Source organism: Panulirus ornatus, chromosome 10, assembly GCF_036320965.1.
Source record: "Panulirus ornatus isolate Po-2019 chromosome 10, ASM3632096v1, whole genome shotgun sequence".
Lineage (NCBI taxonomy): Eukaryota > Metazoa > Arthropoda > Malacostraca > Decapoda > Palinuridae > Panulirus > Panulirus ornatus.
The window spans coordinates 6,817,367-6,838,247 of NC_092233.1; the positions used below are offsets into that span (position 1 = coordinate 6,817,367).

At 46.6% G+C, this 20,881-nt stretch overlaps 1 protein-coding gene across 1 annotated transcript in view; it reads left to right on the plus strand.

Annotated features, from left to right (window-relative positions):
- Positions 1 to 4,669: 4,669 nt before the first annotated feature.
- Positions 4,670 to 20,881, plus strand: part of LOC139750761 (uncharacterized) — an 80,702-nt gene continuing 64,490 nt past the window's right edge. The window contains exon 1 of the mRNA XM_071665476.1: positions 4,670 to 5,273. The gene's annotated coding sequence lies outside the window, so the exon portion shown is untranslated. The remainder of the gene's footprint in view (positions 5,274 to 20,881) is intronic.

Here is a 20,881-nt window from a genome sequence, read left to right on the forward strand (position 1 = left end):
GGCCGGTCGATAAATAGGGACTTGGCCTAGGCTGATGTATATACATACATACATACATATATATATATATATATATATATATATATATATATATATATATATATATATATATATATATATATATATATATATATATATATATATATATATATATATATATATATATATATATATATATATTCATTTATTTTCTTATTATACTTTGTCGCTGTCTCCCGCGTTAGCGAGGTAGCGCAAGGAAACATACGAGAGAATGGCCCAACCCACCCACATACACATGCATATACATACACGTCCACACACGCACATATACATACCCATACATCTTAACGTATACATATACATATATCTTAACGTATACATATACATATACATTTATACACATGTACATATTCATACTTACTGCCTTTATTCATTCTCGTCGCCACCGCGCCACACGTGAAACAGCATACCACCTTCCCCCGCGAGGTAGCGCTAAGGAAGAACAAAAGGCCACATTCGTTCACACTCAGTCTCTAGCTGTCATGTGTAATGTACCGAAACCGCAGCTCCCTTTCCACATCCAGGCCTCACAAAACTTTCCATGGTTTATCCCAGACGCTTCACATGCCCTGGTTCAATCCAAGGAAAGCATGTCAACCCCGGTATACTATATCGTTCCAATTCACTCTATTCCTTGCGCGCCCTTCACCCTCCTGTATGTTCAGACCCCGATTGCTCAAAATCTTTTTCACTTCATCCTTCCACCTCCAATTTGGTTTCCCTCTTCCCTCGTTCCTTCCACCTCTGACACATATATCCTCTTTGTCAATCTTTCCTCACTCATTCTCTCCATGTGACCAAACCATTTTAACTCAGTCACCAACTTCCGCATTTTCTCACCCGAATCAGCCACCAGCGCTGTATCATCAGCGAACAACAACTGACTCACTTCCCAAGCCCTCTCATCCACAACAGACTGCATACTTGCCCCTCTCTCCAAAACACTTGTATTCACCTCCCTAACAACCCCATCCATAAACAAATCAAACAACCATGGAGACATCACGCATCCCTGCCGCAAACCGACATTCACTGGGAACCAATCACTTTCCTCTCTTCCTACTCGTCTACATGCCTTACATTCTCGATAAAAACTTCTCACTGCTTCTAGCAACTTATACTCTTAATACCTTCTACAGAGCATCTCTATCAACTCTATCATACGCCTTCTCCAGATCCATAAATGCTACATACAAATTCATTCGCTTTTCTAAGTATTTCTCACATACATTCTTCAAAGCAAACACCTGATCCCCACATCCTCTACCACATCTGAAATAACACTGCTCTTTCCCAATCTGATGCTCTGTACATGCCTTCACCCTCTCAATCAATACCTTCCCATATAATTTCCCAGGAATACTCAACAAACATATACCTCTGTAAGTTGAACACTCACCTTTATCCCCTTTGCCTTTGTATCAATGACACTATGCATGCATTCCGCTAATCCTCAGGCACTTCACTATGAACCATACATACAGTGAATATCCTCACCAACTAGTCAACAATACAGTCACCCCCTTTTTTAGTAAATTCCACAGCAATACCATCCAAACCCGGCGCCTTGCCGGCTTTCATCTTTCACAAAGCTCTCACCAGCTCTTCTCTGTTTACCAAATCATCCTCCCTAACCCTCTCACTTCGCACACCGCTTCTACCAAAACACCCTATATCTGCCACTCTATCATCAAACACATTCAACAAACCTTCAAAATACTCACTCCATCTCCCTCTCACCTCACCACTACTTGTTACCTCCTCCTCATTTGCCCCCTTCACGGATGTTCCCATTTGTTCTCTAGTCTTACGCACTTTATTGAGCTCCTTCCAAAACGTCTTTTCTTTATTCTCCCTAAAATTTAAGGATACACTCTTATACCAACTCTCATTTGCCCTCTTTTTCACCTCTTGCACCTTTCTCTTGACCTCCTGCCTCTTTCATTTATACAAGGTTAAGAGACGGTGACAACTCGAGTGTAAAAAAACTCTCTCACCTTTACACAGAACACACAGTAATCACAAAGGGTAATCAAAACACTGGGAACCCACGAATGCAAAGCTCCCTTTCTGTACAGTACAAACAGGTAATTACACACACACACACACACACACACACACACACGAGCGTCCAAATGAGTGAACAAAGGCCAATTATACCTCCCTCCTCTCTACAAACTAGATAAGTATTCCCGAGAAGATAATCAAAAGGCCAATTATCTCTTTGCTTCCCAAACAAACCGAGGGATCGGTGACAGGCAGGTCCCCCCTGGGACGTAAGGGTGAGGCAGGAGAGGAAAGTGACCCCTTGGATGATCAGCGGTTAGAAAACGGAGAGAAAACAGTACCGTTACGGGAAACAGATCGCCCGTTTACAGCCTTCGTCAGCGGCGGTGACTGGAAGGCGATTTATCACCAGGCGTCCTGGAAGGCCGCCTGAATGACCGTGTGACCGTGACGGCGGAGACCTGGAAAGTGGCTGGAACGCTGCCACTGAAGCTGGAGGTCTTCGTATAAGTGACTGGGACGTTGTTTCTGAGATTGGGTGCGTTCGCTGAGTGACTGGAACGTTGTTGCTGAGGCTGGAGGAGGCATTAGTAGAGGGACTGGAACGTTGCCTCGGAGGCTGCTGAGGCTGAAGGTGTGACGCGAAATGACTGGAACGCTGCCTCTCAGGCTGGAGGCGTTAGTAGAGTGACTGGAACGTTGCTTCTAAGACTGGAGGCGTTAGTAGAGTGACTGGAACGTTGCCTCTGAGACTGGAGGCGTTAGTAGAGTGACTGGAACGCTGCTTATAAGACTGGAGGCGTTAGTAGAGTGAATGGAACGTTGCTCTTGTGGCTGCACGCTTCAGTAGAAAAAACTGGAACTTGTCTATCAGACGAGGTGATTGTAGAGTGACTGGAAAGCTGTTTATTGAGGCAAGACGTATTCAAACAGTGACTGGAATGCTATTTCTAATCCTGGAAGGATATGTGGACCTCCTGGAAAGCTGCATATGCTACTTAAAAGCACATGTCAAAAAAAAAAAAGGAATAATCAAGCGATCTGTACAAGCCATCCAGTGGCTCAGCTTCTGACACTGGGACGACTGGAACAAAATGAGTACATCTGGTTCCTCAGTGACACCAGGTCCTGGGAGGGAGGGATGGAGGCGTGCGTCCACAGCAACATCCTCAAACCCTTGCTGGCTCCTTAATTTATTCATTGCTCTGGATTACTCAGGTACATAAGAGAGGAGGGACGGAGGGCGTGGTGATCAGGGTCGACGTCCGTGTGCTGACGAGTACCAGCGAGATGTGCCCCAGGCCTGGGTCTCCTCTGCTCACACACACACACACACACACACACACACACACACACACACACACACACTCATACACTCCCCTTCATAATGTTTTCCAATGGGTATTTGAAAATGGAGCTGCTGCTGCTCTCTCTCTCTCTCTCTCTCTCTCTCTCTCTCTCTCTCTCTCTCTCTCTCTCTCTCTCTCTCTCTCTCCAGCCACTCAGCGTGCCTCTTCCTCATTTTCCTCAGACGATCAGATATCTATATTATCTCCTCTCCCCCCCCCCTGAAAAAAGGAATATATGCCCATTTGAATATGCCCATTTCTTAAAAACCATTTTCCCTTTTTCTTTAATATATTTCCAGTACGGGTATTTGCAGAACTGCTTCAGAGAAAGAAAGAAAAAAAAGATATCTAGATGAAAGAAAAGATCTGCTTTCAAACGTTCATTACCATCCTGTTCGGTACACGTGATTGGCCCCCGGGAATAATTACCTTATGAGTTTTAACTTAATATGCCAGTTACCCATAAATCCAGGCGGGGGAGGGGGGGATATTCCCTTTTTCTGTTGTGTTTTTTCTCTCTCTACATTTCTCTCCCTCTGTTCCACCTGTGTATTTTTCACTGCTATATATGTCTTTTTTTCTTCCTTGTCTCTCTCTCTCTTTCTTCTTCTCTCGCTTTCCCTTACACTCTCTCTCTCTCTCTCTCTCTCTCTCTCTCTCTCTCTCTCTCTCTCTCTCTCTCTCTCTCTCTCTCTCAATTCTTTTTACCTGCATCTTTCTTCTTTATTCATGTCTGTCAGTCTGTCTGTCTGTCTGTCTGTCTGTGTATCTGTCTCTCTGTCTGTGTCTGTCTGTCTGTCTATCTGTATGTTTGTCTCTATGTCTATCGGTCTGTCTGTCTGTCTGTCTGTCTGTCTGTCTCTCTGTCTGTTGGTCTCTCTCTCTCTCTCTCTCTCTCTCTCTCTCTCTCTCTCTCTCTCTCTCTCTCTCTGAAAAGCATTTTCTTTTTTTTTCCTGAACTTCAGTCCTTCGGGGGTGACCAGCTCCACAGCAACGTCGGGGGGGCAGCGCAGTAGTAAGGCCAGACCTGTTGCTGGTCCGCTACAGGGGCCCGAAAAAGTATAACCTGGGGGGGGGGGGGGGTGCGAGGTAGGCCTTTCCCAGCGGTGGGAGGGAGGCGAGGGGTGAGGGTGGGTAGGAGGAGGAGGGAGGAGGAGGAGGAGGAGGAGGAGGAGGAGGAGGAGGGAGGAGGTAGGAGGAGGAGGAGGGTAGTAGGGCGTGAGATGGAGTTGTGCTCGGCGGTGTTCTTGGCCCCGGCGAGCCAGTCTGTGCCTGGCAGGCGTGAGGGGCGGGTGCATTCATCTCGGCTCCACTCACAGGAAGGGACGCCTGGTGCCTCTGTCGCTACTTTTACGTTTGAATATATACATATTCCTCTTCTCGTGTCGTTTCTCCAGTGGTGTCACGCTGGAACTGACAATAGATATCCTTTTCCTTCAGTTCTCTAACATATATAGATATATATATATATATATATATAAGATTAATTTTCCCCTCTGCGACGCGTGCAATCTATCGGAGAAGTTCGATATGCACTTCTCTTGTGAGCGTCATCCGAGGATGCACTGATGCTGCACACGCCCGACCTCCCCAGCGCAGCCCCACACACACCACCAGAGGTTCCCACCGGCTCCGAGGCGACGACGAGGGGCGTCCAGGGCGCGACAGAAGACGAAGGGCGTCCGTGTCGGACCTGACGCCGCCAAAGATACGGGAAAAATAAGAGGGTTAAAGGAGGAGGAGGAGGAGGGAGGTGTGGTGTGTGGTGTGGTGGTGTGGCGACGGACGGACGGACGGACGGACGCACGGTCGGACGTACCCGTCGCTGGATCAGTGGACGAAAAGGCGACACACACACACACACACACACTTTAGGTAAGTCTACCATCAATCCTCGTTGGGGGTAAGGGGGGGGGGGTATCTTCGTCATCTTCCTCGTTTTCTACCACCGTTTCATGAAATATACACATCGATGTATGTTTCATTCTCTCATGTCTATTTCACAAGGGAATCCTGGCTCAGTGACCCTCGTAACGCGTCTTCGGTCACTTGAAGTTAATAACTTCATGACAATTTCTCGTCATGTTTGTGTTAAATATATATATATATATATATATATATATATATATATATATATATATATATATATATATATATATATAACTGGAAATTCAATATTTCTCAGCCATATATGAAAGATATATCCTGGTCACCATCATCTCCTAGACCCATATATATATATATATATATATATATATATATATATATATATATATATATATATATATATATATATATATATATATATATATATCCTCGAGGTGAGTGAGGGAACGTGTTGGGACCACGAGTTTAAAAAAGGACCAGCTCGACAGAGACCCACTGTCATTGGACCTCATAGGAGACAGCTGATGGCCTGGGAGTTGGTGGGTGGGTGGGGCGGACCATATGGTCTGGGGTGGGGGGGGGGGGGAGGGGGGGTGTATCCAAGGCTGAACGCAGTGTGTCAACGGTAAAACTCTCGTCAGCCATCCGTTGGTAGAGCTGCCTCTCTATGTTTTTTTTTTTTTCCCTCTCCTTTTTTGATACAGTGAAAGTCACTGTTATTCCCACAGTGAAAGTGATATTCTGTAACTCTTCATTCGTCAGTGATCTCGTATCTACCCATTCTTCCCTGCCTTCATGAAGGAAGATATCATTTACTTCATCAATATAGCACATTATTGCTATCATCAGCGCCGATAGCCATACCAGCGTGATAACACTGTTACCTTGTGCTAAATATGGCTAAACGTCATCGCTTTATATGCTAAATTAACCTGTTATAATTAACACCTTCTGTTCTTAATTGAATAAAGGGCCATCATAAAGGATTTCAAACGGCTCAGTTATCTCATAATGAGTTTCACACAGCCACTCTTTCTCATAATGACTCACATGAATCTCACATGAATCTCACATGATGAGTCTCACTTGAATTTCTCACATGGTGTCTCACATGAAGTTTCACATGAATCTTTCACATGATGTCTCATATGAGTCTCACATGAAGTCTCACATGAAACTCACACATGATGAGTCTCACATGAATCTCACATAATGTAATCTCACACATGATGAGTCTCACATAACTAATCTCCCACATACTGAGTCACATATGACCATTCTTTCACATGTTGAGTCACATATGACTAATCTTTCACATTTTGAGTCTAACATGATTACCCAATCACATAAAGAGTCTTAATGACTAACCTTTCACATGAGCCTTATGTGACTACTCTCACGATCTCCACATAGCGAATCTAATATGACGAATCTCTCTTATGTGAAGTTTCACATGAGCCTCACATAAGTATCGCATATGTTTCACATGACTTATGTGAAGTTTCACATGTCTCACATGACTTATGTGAAGTTTCACATGAGTCTCACATGTGTTATGTGAAGTTTCACATGAGTATCACATGTGTTTCACTTGACTGTTCACGTTCAAGTGGTGACGGTAGACGACGGATCACATGGACGGGTGGCTATGCTTCTGTCTCATCACCGGGCCGTGTGTCTTTGAGACAGGGAGGCTGAGAGAGTACGAGATTTTGAGACAGGGAGACTGAGACACTTAATGGACAGGGAAACTGAGAGACTGAGAGATCGAAGGATTAACACAAGACGGAGAGACTGTGAGACGATAAGAGAGATTATGAAATAAATCGGATGAAATGACATGACAAAATGATGAACTTACTGAAAGAGACAGCGAGAGACTTTGAGACATTATAGTTACTGATGAAGAAGAAAGTAAATATAATTATCAGAGAGATAACACGAGTGAGAGATATAAGTGAGGGAGAGAGAAAGAGATAGTCGAGGATGGAAGAGAGAGAGAGAGAGAGAGAGAGAGAGAGAGAGAGAGAGAGAGAGAGAGAGAGAGAGAGAGAGAGAGAGAGAGAGAGAGAGAGAGAGATGGTCGAAAATGGAAGAGAGAGAGAGAGAGAGAGAGAGAGAGAGAGAGAGAGAGAGAGAGTCGAGGATGGAAGAGAAAGAGAGAGATGGATGGACGAGACTCTAATCAATGCGTCACAGAGAGATAACGAGTGGAGAGATCACTGAGAAGGAGACGAGAGGAGATAGTATCCAGGAGAGAGATAAAGGAGTCACGAAATCACGAAGTTTACCTTATGGAGGGGATTTACGAATCCCGGGGTTTAACCTCGGTACTTTACGAACGGCCCGCGTCGTCACGAACGACCCTTGTCATCACGAACGACCCTTGTCATCACGAACGACCCTTGTCATCACGAACGACCCTTGTCATCACGAACGACCCATGTCATCATGAACGACCCTTGTCTTCACGAACGACCCTTGTCATCACGAACGACCCGTGTCATCACGAACGACCCTTGTCATCACGAACGACCCGCGTCATCACAAACGACCCATGTCATCACGCACGACCCGTGTCATCACGAACGACCCTTGTCATCACGAACGACCCTTGTCATCACAAACGACCCTTGTCATCACGAACGACCCTTGTCATCACGAACGACTCGTGTGGTGGAAGGTTATTGCCTCTCGCTGACCTCCAATGATTGTTGGTGTGGGCCAGACACTTACCCTCGCTGAAGCTGTGGAGAAAGTGGAGTGGGAGTGGGAGGGAGAGGCAGGGTGCTGACGGTGCCCACGGAGAGGGACAAGGGGCTTCGCCAGGGGCTTCCACCTGGCTATCAGGGCTTCACTTGACAATCAGGGCTTCACCTAGCCATCAGGGCTTCACCTGGTGGTCAGAGCTTCACCATCAGAGGTTCACCATCAGAGGTTCACCTGGCCATCAGAGGTTCACCTGGCCATCAGAGGTTCACCTGGCCATCATAGGCTTCACCTGATCGAACCAATCAGCTCAAAAGAAATGCCTTCCTTTGGCAAGTCGTCTTAAGGGGAAACAGTGGACGTTTGTCTTCGACTCTTGTGGCTTTGCTGGTGGCCTAACCTCACCCCAGGATTGGGGGGTGAGAGGGAGAGGAGAACCATCTGGGGAGCACTGAGGGGAGGAGGTGGGAGGTGTCCACATTGCCTCTGGGGAAGGTAGGTGGGGGGTGTTTGTGTCGTCCCCCCAGGGTCACTCGAGGGGAGGGGTGGTCGTCATCTGGGCCACTGGGGGGGTCATAACGCTTCAGCGTCCACCCCAGCAGGAGACTCGGGTACACTTGTTATCTTCCCTCGCGTCGTGAATCTTCCATCACCTCTCATGTCTGCCAGACTCGTTAATGGGCGGACGAATTGTGGGACCTGTAACAAGGGACGAATTGTGGGACCTGTAACAAGGGACGAGTTGTGGGACATGTAACAAGGGACGAATTGCGGGACATGTAACAAGGGACGAGTTGTGGGACATGTAACAAGGAACGAATTGCGGGACATGTAACAAGGGACGAATTGCAGGACCTGTAACAAGGGGACGAATTGTGGGACATGTAACACGGGACGAATTGTGGGACCTGTTACAGGGGACGAATTGTGGGACCTGTAACAGGGACGAATTGTGGGACCTGCAACAAGGGACAGATTGCAGGACCTGTAACGGGGACAGATTGCAGGAGCTGTAACAGGAGGACGAATTACAAGGAAAGGTAATACGGGACGAACGTCAAGATCTGTAACAGGGGGACGAATTGTGGGACATGTAACAAGGGACGAATTGTGGGACCTGTAACAAGGGACGAATTGTGGGACCTGTAACAAGGGACGAATTGCGGGACATGTAACAAGGGACGAATTGTGGGACCTGTTACAGGGGACGAATTGTGGGACCTGTAACAAGGGACGAGTTGTGGGACATGTAACACGGGACGAATTGTGGGACCTGTTACAGGGGACGAATTGTGGGACCTGTTACAGGGGACGAATTGTGGGACATGTAACAAGGGACGAATTGTGGGACCTGTTACAGGGGACGAATTGTGGGACCTGTTACAGGGGACGAATTGTGGGACCTGTAACAAGGGACGAGTTGTGGGACATGTAACAAGGGACGAATTGTGGGACCTGTTACAGGGGACGAATTGTGGGACCTGTAACAAGGGACGAGTTGTGGGACATGTAACAAGGAACGAATTGCGGGACATGTAACAAGGGACGAATTGTGGGACATGTAACAAGGGACGAATTGTGGGACCTGTTACAGGGGACGAATTGTGGGACCTGTAACAAGGGACGAGTTGTGGGACATGTAACAAGGGACGAATTGTGGGACCTGTTACAGGGGACGAATTGTGGGACATGTAACAAGGGACGAATTGTGGGACCTGTTACAGGGGACGAATTGTGGGACCTGTAACAAGGGACGAATTGTGGGACCTGTAACAAGGGACGAATTGCGGGACATGTAACAAGGGACGAATTGTGGGACATGTAACAAGGGACGAATTGTGGGACCTGTAACAAGGGACGAATTGCGGGACATGTAACAAGGGACGAGTTGTGGGACATGTAACACGGGACGAATTGTGGGACATGTAACAAGGAACGAATTGCGGGACATGTAACAAGGGACGAATTGTGGGACATGTAACAAGGAACGAATTGCGGGACATGTAACAAGGAACGAATTGTGGGACCTGTTACAGGGGACGAATTGTGGGACCTGTTACAGGGGACGAATTGTGGGACCTGTTACAGGGGACGAATTGTGGGACCTGTAACAAGGGACGAGTTGTGGGACATGTAACAAGGGACGAATTGTGGGACATGTAACAAGGGACGAGTTGTGGGACATGTAACAAGGGACGAGTTGTGGGACATGTAACAAGGGACGAGTTGTGGGACATGTAACAAGGGACGAATTGTGGGACCTGTTACAGGGGACGAATTGTGGGACCTGTTACAGGGGACGAATTGTGGGACCTGTAACAAGGGACGAATTGTGGGACCTGTTACAGGGGACGAATTGTGGGACATGTAACAAGGGACGAATTGTGGGACCTGTAACAAGGGACGAGTTGTGGGACATGTAACAAGGGACGAATTGTGGGACATGTAACACGGGACGAATTGTGGGACCTGTTACAGGGGACGAATTGTGGGACCTGTTACAGGGGACGAATTGTGGGACCTGTAACAAGGGACGAATTGTGGGACCTGTAACAAGGGACGAGTTGTGGGACATGTAACAAGGGACGAATTGTGGGACCTGTTACAGGGGACGAATTGTGGGACCTGTAACAAGGGACGAATTGTGGGACCTGTAACAAGGGACGAATTGTGGGACCTGTAACAAGGGACGAGTTGTGGGACATGTAACAAGGGACGAGTTGTGGGACATGTAACACGGGACGAATTGTGGGACCTGTTACAGGGGACGAATTGTGGGACATGTAACAAGGGACGAATTGTGGGACATGTAACAAGGGACGAATTGTGGGACATGTAACAAGGGACGAGTTGTGGGACATGTAACACGGGACGAATTGTGGGACCTGTTACAGGGGACGAATTGTGGGACCTGTTACAGGGGACGAATTGTGGGACCTGTTACAGGGGACGAATTGTGGGACCTGTAACAAGGGACGAATTGTGGGACCTGTTACAGGGGACGAATTGTGGGACCTGTAACAAGGGACGAGTTGTGGGACATGTAACAAGGGACGAATTGTGGGACCTGTAACAAGGGACGAATTGTGGGACCTGTAACAAGGGACGAATTGTGGGACCTGTAACAAGGGACGAGTTGTGGGACATGTAACAAGGAACGAATTGCGGGACATGTAACAAGGGACGAATTGTGGGACCTGTAACAAGGGACGAATTGTGGGACCTGTAACAAGGGACGAATTGTGGGACCTGTAACAAGGGACGAGTTGTGGGACATGTAACAAGGGACGAATTGTGGGACCTGTTACAGGGGACGAATTGTGGGACCTGTAACAAGGGACGAATTGTGGGACCTGTAACAAGGGACGAATTGTGGGACCTGTAACAAGGGACGAATTGTGGGACCTGTTACAGGGGACGAATTGTGGGACCTGTAACAAGGGACGAATTGTGGGACCTGTTACAGGGGACGAATTGTGGGACATGTAACACGGGACGAATTGTGGGACCTGTTACAGGGGACGAATTGTGGGACCTGTAACAAGGGACGAATTGTGGGACCTGTTACAGGGGACGAATTGTGGGACCTGTTACAGGGGACGAATTGTGGGACCTGTAACAAGGGACGAATTGTGGGACCTGTTACAGGGGACGAATTGTGGGACCTGTAACAAGGGACGAGTTGTGGGACATGTAACACGGGACGAATTGTGGGACATGTAACAAGGGACGAGTTGTGGGACATGTAACAAGGGACGAATTGTGGGACCTGTAACAAGGGACGAGTTGTGGGACATGTAACAAGGGACGAGTTGTGGGACATGTAACAAGGAACGAATTGCGGGACATGTAACAAGGGACGAATTGTGGGACCTGTTACAGGGGACGAATTGTGGGACCTGTAACAAGGGACGAATTGTGGGACCTGTAACAAGGGACGAATTGTGGGACCTGTAACAAGGGACGAATTGTGGGACCTGTAACAAGGGACGAATTGTGGGACCTGTAACAAGGGACGAATTGTGGGACCTGTAACAAGGGACGAATTGTGGGACCTGTTACAGGGGACGAATTGTGGGACCTGTTACAGGGGACGAATTGTGGGACCTGTAACAAGGGACGAATTGTGGGACCTGTAACAAGGGACGAATTGTGGGACCTGTAACAAGGGACGAATTGCGGGACATGTAACAAGGGACGAGTTGTGGGACATGTAACACGGGACGAATTGTGGGACATGTAACACGGGACGAATTGTGGGACCTGTAACAAGGGACGAGTTGTGGGACATGTAACACGGGACGAATTGTGGGACCTGTAACAAGGGACGAATTGTGGGACCTGTTACAGGGGACGAATTGTGGGACCTGTAACAAGGGACGAATTGTGGGACCTGTTACAGGGGACGAATTGTGGGACCTGTTACAGGGGACGAATTGTGGGACCTGTTACAGGGGACGAATTGTGGGACCTGTTACAGGGGACGAATTGTGGGACCTGTTACAGGGGACGAATTGTGGGACATGTAACAAGGAACGAATTGCGGGACATGTAACAAGGGACGAATTGTGGGACCTGTTACAGGGGACGAATTGTGGGACCTGTAACAAGGGACGAATTGTGGGACCTGTAACAAGGGACGAATTGTGGGACATGTAACAAGGGACGAGTTGTGGGACATGTAACAAGGGACGAATTGCGGGACATGTAACAAGGGACGAATTGCGGGACATGTAACAAGGGACGAGTTGTGGGACATGTAACAAGGGACGAGTTGTGGGACATGTAACAAGGGACGAATTGTGGGACATGTAACAAGGGACGAATTGTGGGACATGTAACAAGGGACGAATTGTGGGACATGTAACAAGGGACGAATTGTGGGACATGTAACAAGGGACGAATTGTGGGACATGTAACAAGGGACGAATTGTGGGACATGTAACAAGGAACGAATTGCGGGACATGTAACAAGGGACGAATTGTGGGACATGTAACAAGGGACGAGTTGTGGGACATGTAACAAGGAACGAATTGCGGGACATGTAACAAGGGACGAATTGTGGGACCTGTTACAGGGGACGAATTGTGGGACCTGTAACAAGGGACGAATTGTGGGACATGTAACAAGGGACGAGTTGTGGGACATGTAACAAGGGACGAATTGTGGGACATGTAACAAGGGACGAATTGTGGGACATGTAACAAGGGACGAATTGTGGGACATGTAACACGGGACGAATTGTGGGACCTGTTACAGGGGACGAATTGTGGGACCTGTAACAAGGGACGAATTGTGGGACATGTAACAAGGGACGAATTGTGGGACCTGTAACAAGGGACGAGTTGTGGGACATGTAACAAGGGACGAATTGTGGGACCTGTAACAAGGGACGAATTGCGGGACATGTAACAAGGAACGAATTGCGGGACATGTAACAAGGAACGAATTGCGGGACATGTAACAAGGGACGAATTGTGGGACCTGTTACAGGGGACGAATTGTGGGACCTGTAACAAGGGACGAATTGTGGGACATGTAACAAGGAACGAATTGCGGGACATGTAACAAGGGACGAATTGTGGGACCTGTTACAGGGGACGAATTGTGGGACCTGTAACAAGGGACGAATTGTGGGACCTGTAACAAGGGACGAATTGTGGGACCTGTAACAAGGGACGAATTGTGGGACCTGTTACAGGGGACGAATTGTGGGACATGTAACAAGGGACGAGTTGTGGGACATGTAACAAGGGACGAGTTGTGGGACATGTAACAAGGGACGAGTTGTGGGACATGTAACAAGGGACGAATTGCGGGACATGTAACAAGGAACGAATTGCGGGACATGTAACAAGGGACGAGTTGTGGGACATGTAACAAGGGACGAGTTGTGGGACATGTAACAAGGGACGAGTTGTGGGACATGTAACAAGGGACGAATTGTGGGACCTGTAACAAGGGACGAATTGCGGGACATGTAACAAGGGACGAATTGTGGGACCTGTTACAGGGGACGAATTGTGGGACATGTAACAAGGAACGAATTGCGGGACATGTAACAAGGGACGAATTGTGGGACCTGTTACAGGGGACGAATTGTGGGACCTGTTACAGGGGACGAATTGTGGGACATGTAACACGGGACGAATTGTGGGACATGTAACAAGGGACGAATTGTGGGACATGTAACAAGGGACGAATTGTGGGACATGTAACAAGGGACGAATTGTGGGACATGTAACAAGGAACGAATTGCGGGACATGTAACAAGGGACGAATTGTGGGACATGTAACAAGGGACGAATTGTGGGACATGTAACAAGGGACGAATTGTGGGACATGTAACAAGGGACGAATTGTGGGACATGTAACAAGGAACGAATTGCGGGACATGTAACAAGGGACGAATTGTGGGACATGTAACACGGGACGAATTGTGGGACCTGTAACAAGGGACGAATTGCGGGACATGTAACAAGGGACGAGTTGTGGGACATGTAACACGGGACGAATTGTGGGACCTGTAACAAGGGACGAGTTGTGGGACATGTAACAAGGGACGAGTTGTGGGACATGTAACAAGGGACGAGTTGTGGGACATGTAACAAGGGACGAATTGTGGGACCTGTTACAGGGGACGAATTGTGGGACCTGTTACAGGGGACGAATTGTGGGACCTGTAACAAGGGACGAATTGTGGGACCTGTTACAGGGGACGAATTGTGGGACATGTAACAAGGAACGAATTGCGGGACATGTAACAAGGGACGAGTTGTGGGACATGTAACACGGGACGAATTGTGGGACATGTAACAAGGGACGAGTTGTGGGACATGTAACAAGGGACGAATTGTGGGACATGTAACAAGGGACGAGTTGTGGGACATGTAACAAGGAACGAATTGCGGGACATGTAACAAGGGACGAGTTGTGGGACATGTAACAAGGAACGAATTGCGGGACATGTAACAAGGGACGAATTGTGGGACATGTAACAAGGAACGAATTGCGGGACATGTAACAAGGGACGAATTGTGGGACATGTAACAAGGGACGAATTGTGGGACATGTAACAAGGGACGAATTGTGGGACATGTAACAAGGGACGAATTGTGGGACATGTAACACGGGACGAATTGTGGGACCTGTTACAGGGGACGAATTGTGGGACCTGTAACAAGGGACGAATTGTGGGACCTGTTACAGGGGACGAATTGTGGGACCTGTAACAAGGGACGAATTGTGGGACCTGTTACAGGGGACGAATTGTGGGACCTGTAACAAGGGACGAGTTGTGGGACATGTAACAGGTATATATATATATATATATATATATATATTCGAGAATATTGTCTTTCCTGTCTCTGTACAATGCGTCATAGCTTTTAAAAGACTGCCATTTTTTTCTGGGTTGCCATGTAACTTTTGTCTCCCTTGAAAATAATTCCTTCCCCTGACACGTCCTGCCTCCTTGTGTTACATTCGCAAGCCGGACGGAAGGTACGGCCCTTTCAGAAAGCACGACGGTGCAACAAACGCTCAGGTACGACAAAATCCGGCCCGGAAAACACGACGATACGATCCCTGACTACGACGATACGATCCCTGACTACGACAATACGATCCCTGAGTACGACAATACGACCCCCTTCTTGGAGTACGATGGCGTTGAACCCTCGATAGCAGCAGCAGCAGCAGTAGAGAGAGGTGTTACCGTGCCTCAACACGCAGCAGTGAAAGTGGACCAAGCCATTATAACTCCCCGTGTCCAGACTGTTAAATCCGTGGATGTCGAGGGTCATGCGTTGGTAATATACTCGCATGCCTGATGTCTGGTGTGGTAGTGAAGAGGTGGGGTCGTCAGGGTGTACAGAGAGAGAGAGAGAGAGAGAGAGAGAGAGAGAGAGAGAGAGAGAGAGAGAGAGAGAGAGAGAGAGAGAGAGAGAGAGAGAGAGAGAGAGAGAGAGAGAGAGCCCCTCCAGTACTCTCCATCCAGTACATAATCCCTCCCTGTTGTCAACAGACGACTGTAGATCGACGTGATCACAACGTGTAACCCAAAATTTCCATTACGGTTTTATTGAAGTCTGTCCTCGTCCGAGAGTGACACATCAACTCGAGTCGCGAATAGATCCCAATACATACATATATACATACATACATATATATATATATATATATATATATATATATATATATATATATATATATATATATATATATATATGTATATGTATATGTATATATATATATATATATATATATATATATATATATATATATATATATATATATATATATATATATATATATTTTTTTTTTTTTTTTTCAAACTATTCGCCATTTCCCGCATTAGCGAGGTAGCGTTAAGAACAGAGGACTGGGCCTTTGAGGGAATACCCTCACCCGGCCCAATTCTCTGTTCCTTCTTTTGGAATCAGAAAAAAGAGAGTGCCTTAAGTGGATACGAAGTGAAGCAGAATATCAAGAAGAGAGTGTGTGTAGGTTCCGACACCCATCTTTGCTCCTCCCTCCTTCCTCCTCTCGAGTGCCGACTGGAGCTCCGAGGGAGGGTTGGGAGATGTGGGGGACGGAGGTGGAAACTGTGTCAATAGGGTTATCAACGGAAGGAGGAAATAGTCATCCACTGCATCGACAGGCCCGTGCCACTGTCCCAGGACGGACTGTCTACCCTGGGCTCGGAGATGTGTGTGTGTGTGTGTGTGTGTGTGTGTGTGTGTGTGTGTGTGTGTGTGTGTGTGTGTGTGTGTGTGTGTGTGTTTGACGCCCCTCCTTCCCTCCCTGTCTCCCTCCCTCCCTCCCTCCCTCTCCACAAGGACCACTCTCCGTGCATCACGACCACTTTACATGGTCCGTCTGGTCTGGCCATACTGCAACCCCAAGATCATCCCAGCGTATGATCCATCATGCAAGGACGAGTCATACTACCACACGAGAGCATACTGGAGTATGATCCATCATACTGAAGAGTTATAGCCCATACAATCATACTGGTGCTATGTGTATCATACACAGACAGTGTTATAAGTCTATACAATGTATACCATACGATCGTAAGGTCTATACAATGCATACCATACGATCATACTGGTATACAATGCATCATACATAGACAGATTCATAAGTCAATACAATGTATACCATACAATCATACTGGTGTACAATGCATCATACATAGATTCATAAGTCAATACAATGTATACCACACAATCATACTGGTGTACAATGCATCATACAGTGTCGTACGTCTACACAACAAACATAGTTCAGGGGTATGATCCGTCATACAGCACCAGAGTCATACCTTTCGTACACGATCCATATTGATCCGTCATACGACCGACTGAGTTTATGATATACAGCGTTGGGACACCTCTGGGACGACCTGGGATCCATGACGCTATACAGAAGTTGTGCTGTATGGAGACATCTTCGAAGGGACGACCTGGGATCCATGACGCTATACAGAAGTTGTGCTGTATGGAGACATCTTCGAAGGGACGAACCGCTGTATATTTTGAAGGTGTTTGATGTGAGAGGGGGAAAAATGAGGTGAGTACGAACCGAGTGTAATGAGTGAGAGGGAGATGTGAGGTTAGGGTGAGGAGTGAAGATGAGGGAGAGTGAAATGGGGGAGAAAGTGAGACGAGGAAAATGAATGAAAATGAGGTGAAGTAAGAGTGAAGGCGGAGAGGGAGTAGGGTGTGTGTGAAAGAAGTAAACGATGAAAGCAGCCGAGGATAATGATGATGAGATGAAAGTATAGTGAATGAAATGAACGAAGGAGAGATGACATGAAAGCAAGTACACAGTCAGGAAGTGAAAGAAATGAGCACGTTGGTGAGGTGAAGTGAATGAAGTAAAACGTGAACTGAAGTATGAGAAGCTAAGAGTGAAGTCAGAACTGAAGGAAGACAAGTTGAAATGACGATGATGTGTGACATGATTAAAGATGTCAGGACTGTCAAGTGGTCAGGGATGTCAAGTGATGTCAGGACTGTCAAGTAGTCAGGGATGTAAAGTGATGTCAGGGACTTGAAGTGATGTCAGGACTGTCAAGTGATGTCGGTAATCAGGTGATGTCAGGGACGTAAAGTGATGTCACGACTGTCAAGTGATGTCAGGACTCAGGTGATGTCAGGACTGTCAAGTGATGAAGGGACTCAGGTGATGTCAGGGACGTAAAGTGATGTCACGACTGTCAAGTGATGTCAGGACTTAGGTGATGTAAGGACTGTCAAGTGATGTCAGGATTGTCAAGTGATGTCAGGGACGTGAAGTGATGTCCCGACTGTCAAGTGATGTCAGGGTTGTGATGTCAGGACTGTCAAGTGCTGTCACGACTGTCAAATGATGTCAGGACTGTCAAGTGATGTCAAATATTATTCGAGTGTAAAGTGATGTGAGAGGGAACTGCGAATGAAATGAATGAAGTGAGTGAAGTGATCGGAGTCACAGCTAAAACGAAGTCTGTGAGAATAACTCCCTCACTGCCTCATAGATGGCGTCAGCAGTTAGCCATTATGTGTGTGTGTATGTGTGTGTGTGTGTGTGTGTGTGTGTGTGTGTGTGTGTGTGTGTGTGTGTGTGTGTGTAATTACCCATTGTGATCACCTATTTGTAAGGGAGGGAGGGAGTTCTACAATACTGGGGTTCCATTTTTTTTACCTTTCCTTACATATCTACTTGTTTTTAAGAATTTTGGTATGTGTTCCAGATTCTCATATTCAATGTTCAGTTTATTCCATTCATCCACTACATTTATACATCAAAAGTGCTTTTTCTTAAGTGTACATATTTTTTCTAACAAGATTCTTCCTTGATTTCTTGTTGTGGCTTTTCGTTGCTCGATTTTTGCGTCTTTCGAAGAACCATTCACTTTTGACATCATCAAACTAGCTTAAAAACTTAAAAGAGATTTTGATCAAGGCACGGCTTACTCCTCTCTCTTTCATAAGCGGAAAAATGTCTGGCCTCTAACCTTTCATTGCAGTACACCTTTCTGAATTCTGGCACCATCTTTGTTCCACTCCTCCAGACTTTCTCTTTGAGCTCCTTTAGGTACTGATAAGCATGTTATAGCTTTGGCCTGCCTTGTGTAAGACGTGAACAGTTTGCCTCAAAATTTCCTTCTCCACAGAACCAGAATACGATTCTAACATTTACTGGCAGACAATTTGTCTTCTTTACAAGTCTTGTAAGGCTGAAGTTTTGGCGGCGGGTTAGGTACAATGTCGAACCCCCCAAGTCCCTCTTCTCACAGATTTATACAGCTCATTTCCAGCTCAATAATAATCGTATTGGATTCCATCAACGATGTGTAAGACCAAGTTTGGAATTTGTCTTGGTCCCCTTGTACGTTGATGCAATCCTCCTCACCTTTACTTCGCCCATGACCTTGGCAGCATCACAAGTCTATTCAGATAAGGAGTCCTGTTCATCTGGTAAGTTATTCCCACAGATCAAATACAGCATTGGACCCAAGACAAGGTCCTCCGGCACGTCTCTGGTGTTCCCCCCAAAAAATCTTTTCGAGGATGCTCCTCTGACGTGTGTCCTGCACGCCCTTCTATCATCGTAATTTCCTATCCTTCGAAGGAGTCTCGATCTTATTCCTGCCTTAATTAAGATCTATCTTTCCTATCAGCCTCCTGTGTTAAACGGTGTCAAATGCTTTCAGGCAGTCCAGATATACAAAAAATCCTCCGAGCTTTCTTTTCCGTCTAAAGCGGAGCTCACACTCTCATTGAAGTCCTACAATTCTCTTACACATGACTACCTCTCCCTGAATCCCCCTTGTCGTCTCTCGCAATGGCAGTCTCTCCTTCGCAAGTAATCATCCATTTACTTTCTAATGATGTTTCCCCGGTAATACAGACACATTTAATAGTGTGATTGGTCAGTAGAACAGCGCATGTTCGACACACTCAACAGTGTGTCTCTGGTCTGTAGAACAGCGTCACTTTCCCAGTCTCCTTTCTTAAAGATGAGCACGACATATGTCTTCCTCTTCCTCTCTCCTTCTGGCACTCTACCTTCCTTCCAGCGACATTTTGACCATTTCATCTGTCAACCGTATCTAGACATTTCCTGAGCACGTATGGCGAAACCCCACCAGGAACCCTCGAGTGGATCAAGGCTCTTCAAGCAGTTGGTTATCATCTCTTACAAATATTTCAATATTTGGCAAGACCTCTTCGGACACCTTCTATCTCACTGATATTTGGCAAGACCTCTTCGGACCCCTTCCATCTCACTGATATTTGGGCTATAGTGTCTTCCATTTTGAAAACACTTTTGAACTTGTCATTGAACTCTCTCTCTCTCTCTCTCTCTCTCTCTCTCTCTCTCTCTCTCTCTCTCTCTCTCTCTCTCTCTCTCTCTCTACATTTACACTTGTAACTGAACTCTTTGCATATACATGTATTTACACCATCTTTGACAGCTCTTTCTCCTTTAGTCTTATTAGCAGTTATTAAGCTGACAAGTTTCCGCTGATAAACTGATGGAAAAAGAAATATAAGTTTTGGATGATTTCCTCCTGTTATTTCCACAACGGTCTTTTTCTCTCCTCTCCCTCCTTCGAGTCTCTCTCTCTCTCTCTCTCTCTCTCTCTCTCTCTCTCTCTCTCTCTCTCTCTCTCTCTCTCTCTCTCTCTCTCTCTCTTATCCGGCCATATTTAATCCTTGTTCTCTTATATATATATATATATTTCAAACGCTGGCTGGCACTAATGCCGCTTCTATCTCCTCCAAATTACATCCTTAATCTCTTTCGCTTTCCGACATCTTATATTGAACCACATCTCTCTTTCTTTTTCCCGACTCTTCTCTCAACATTTGCACCTAAATGTACCCTCATG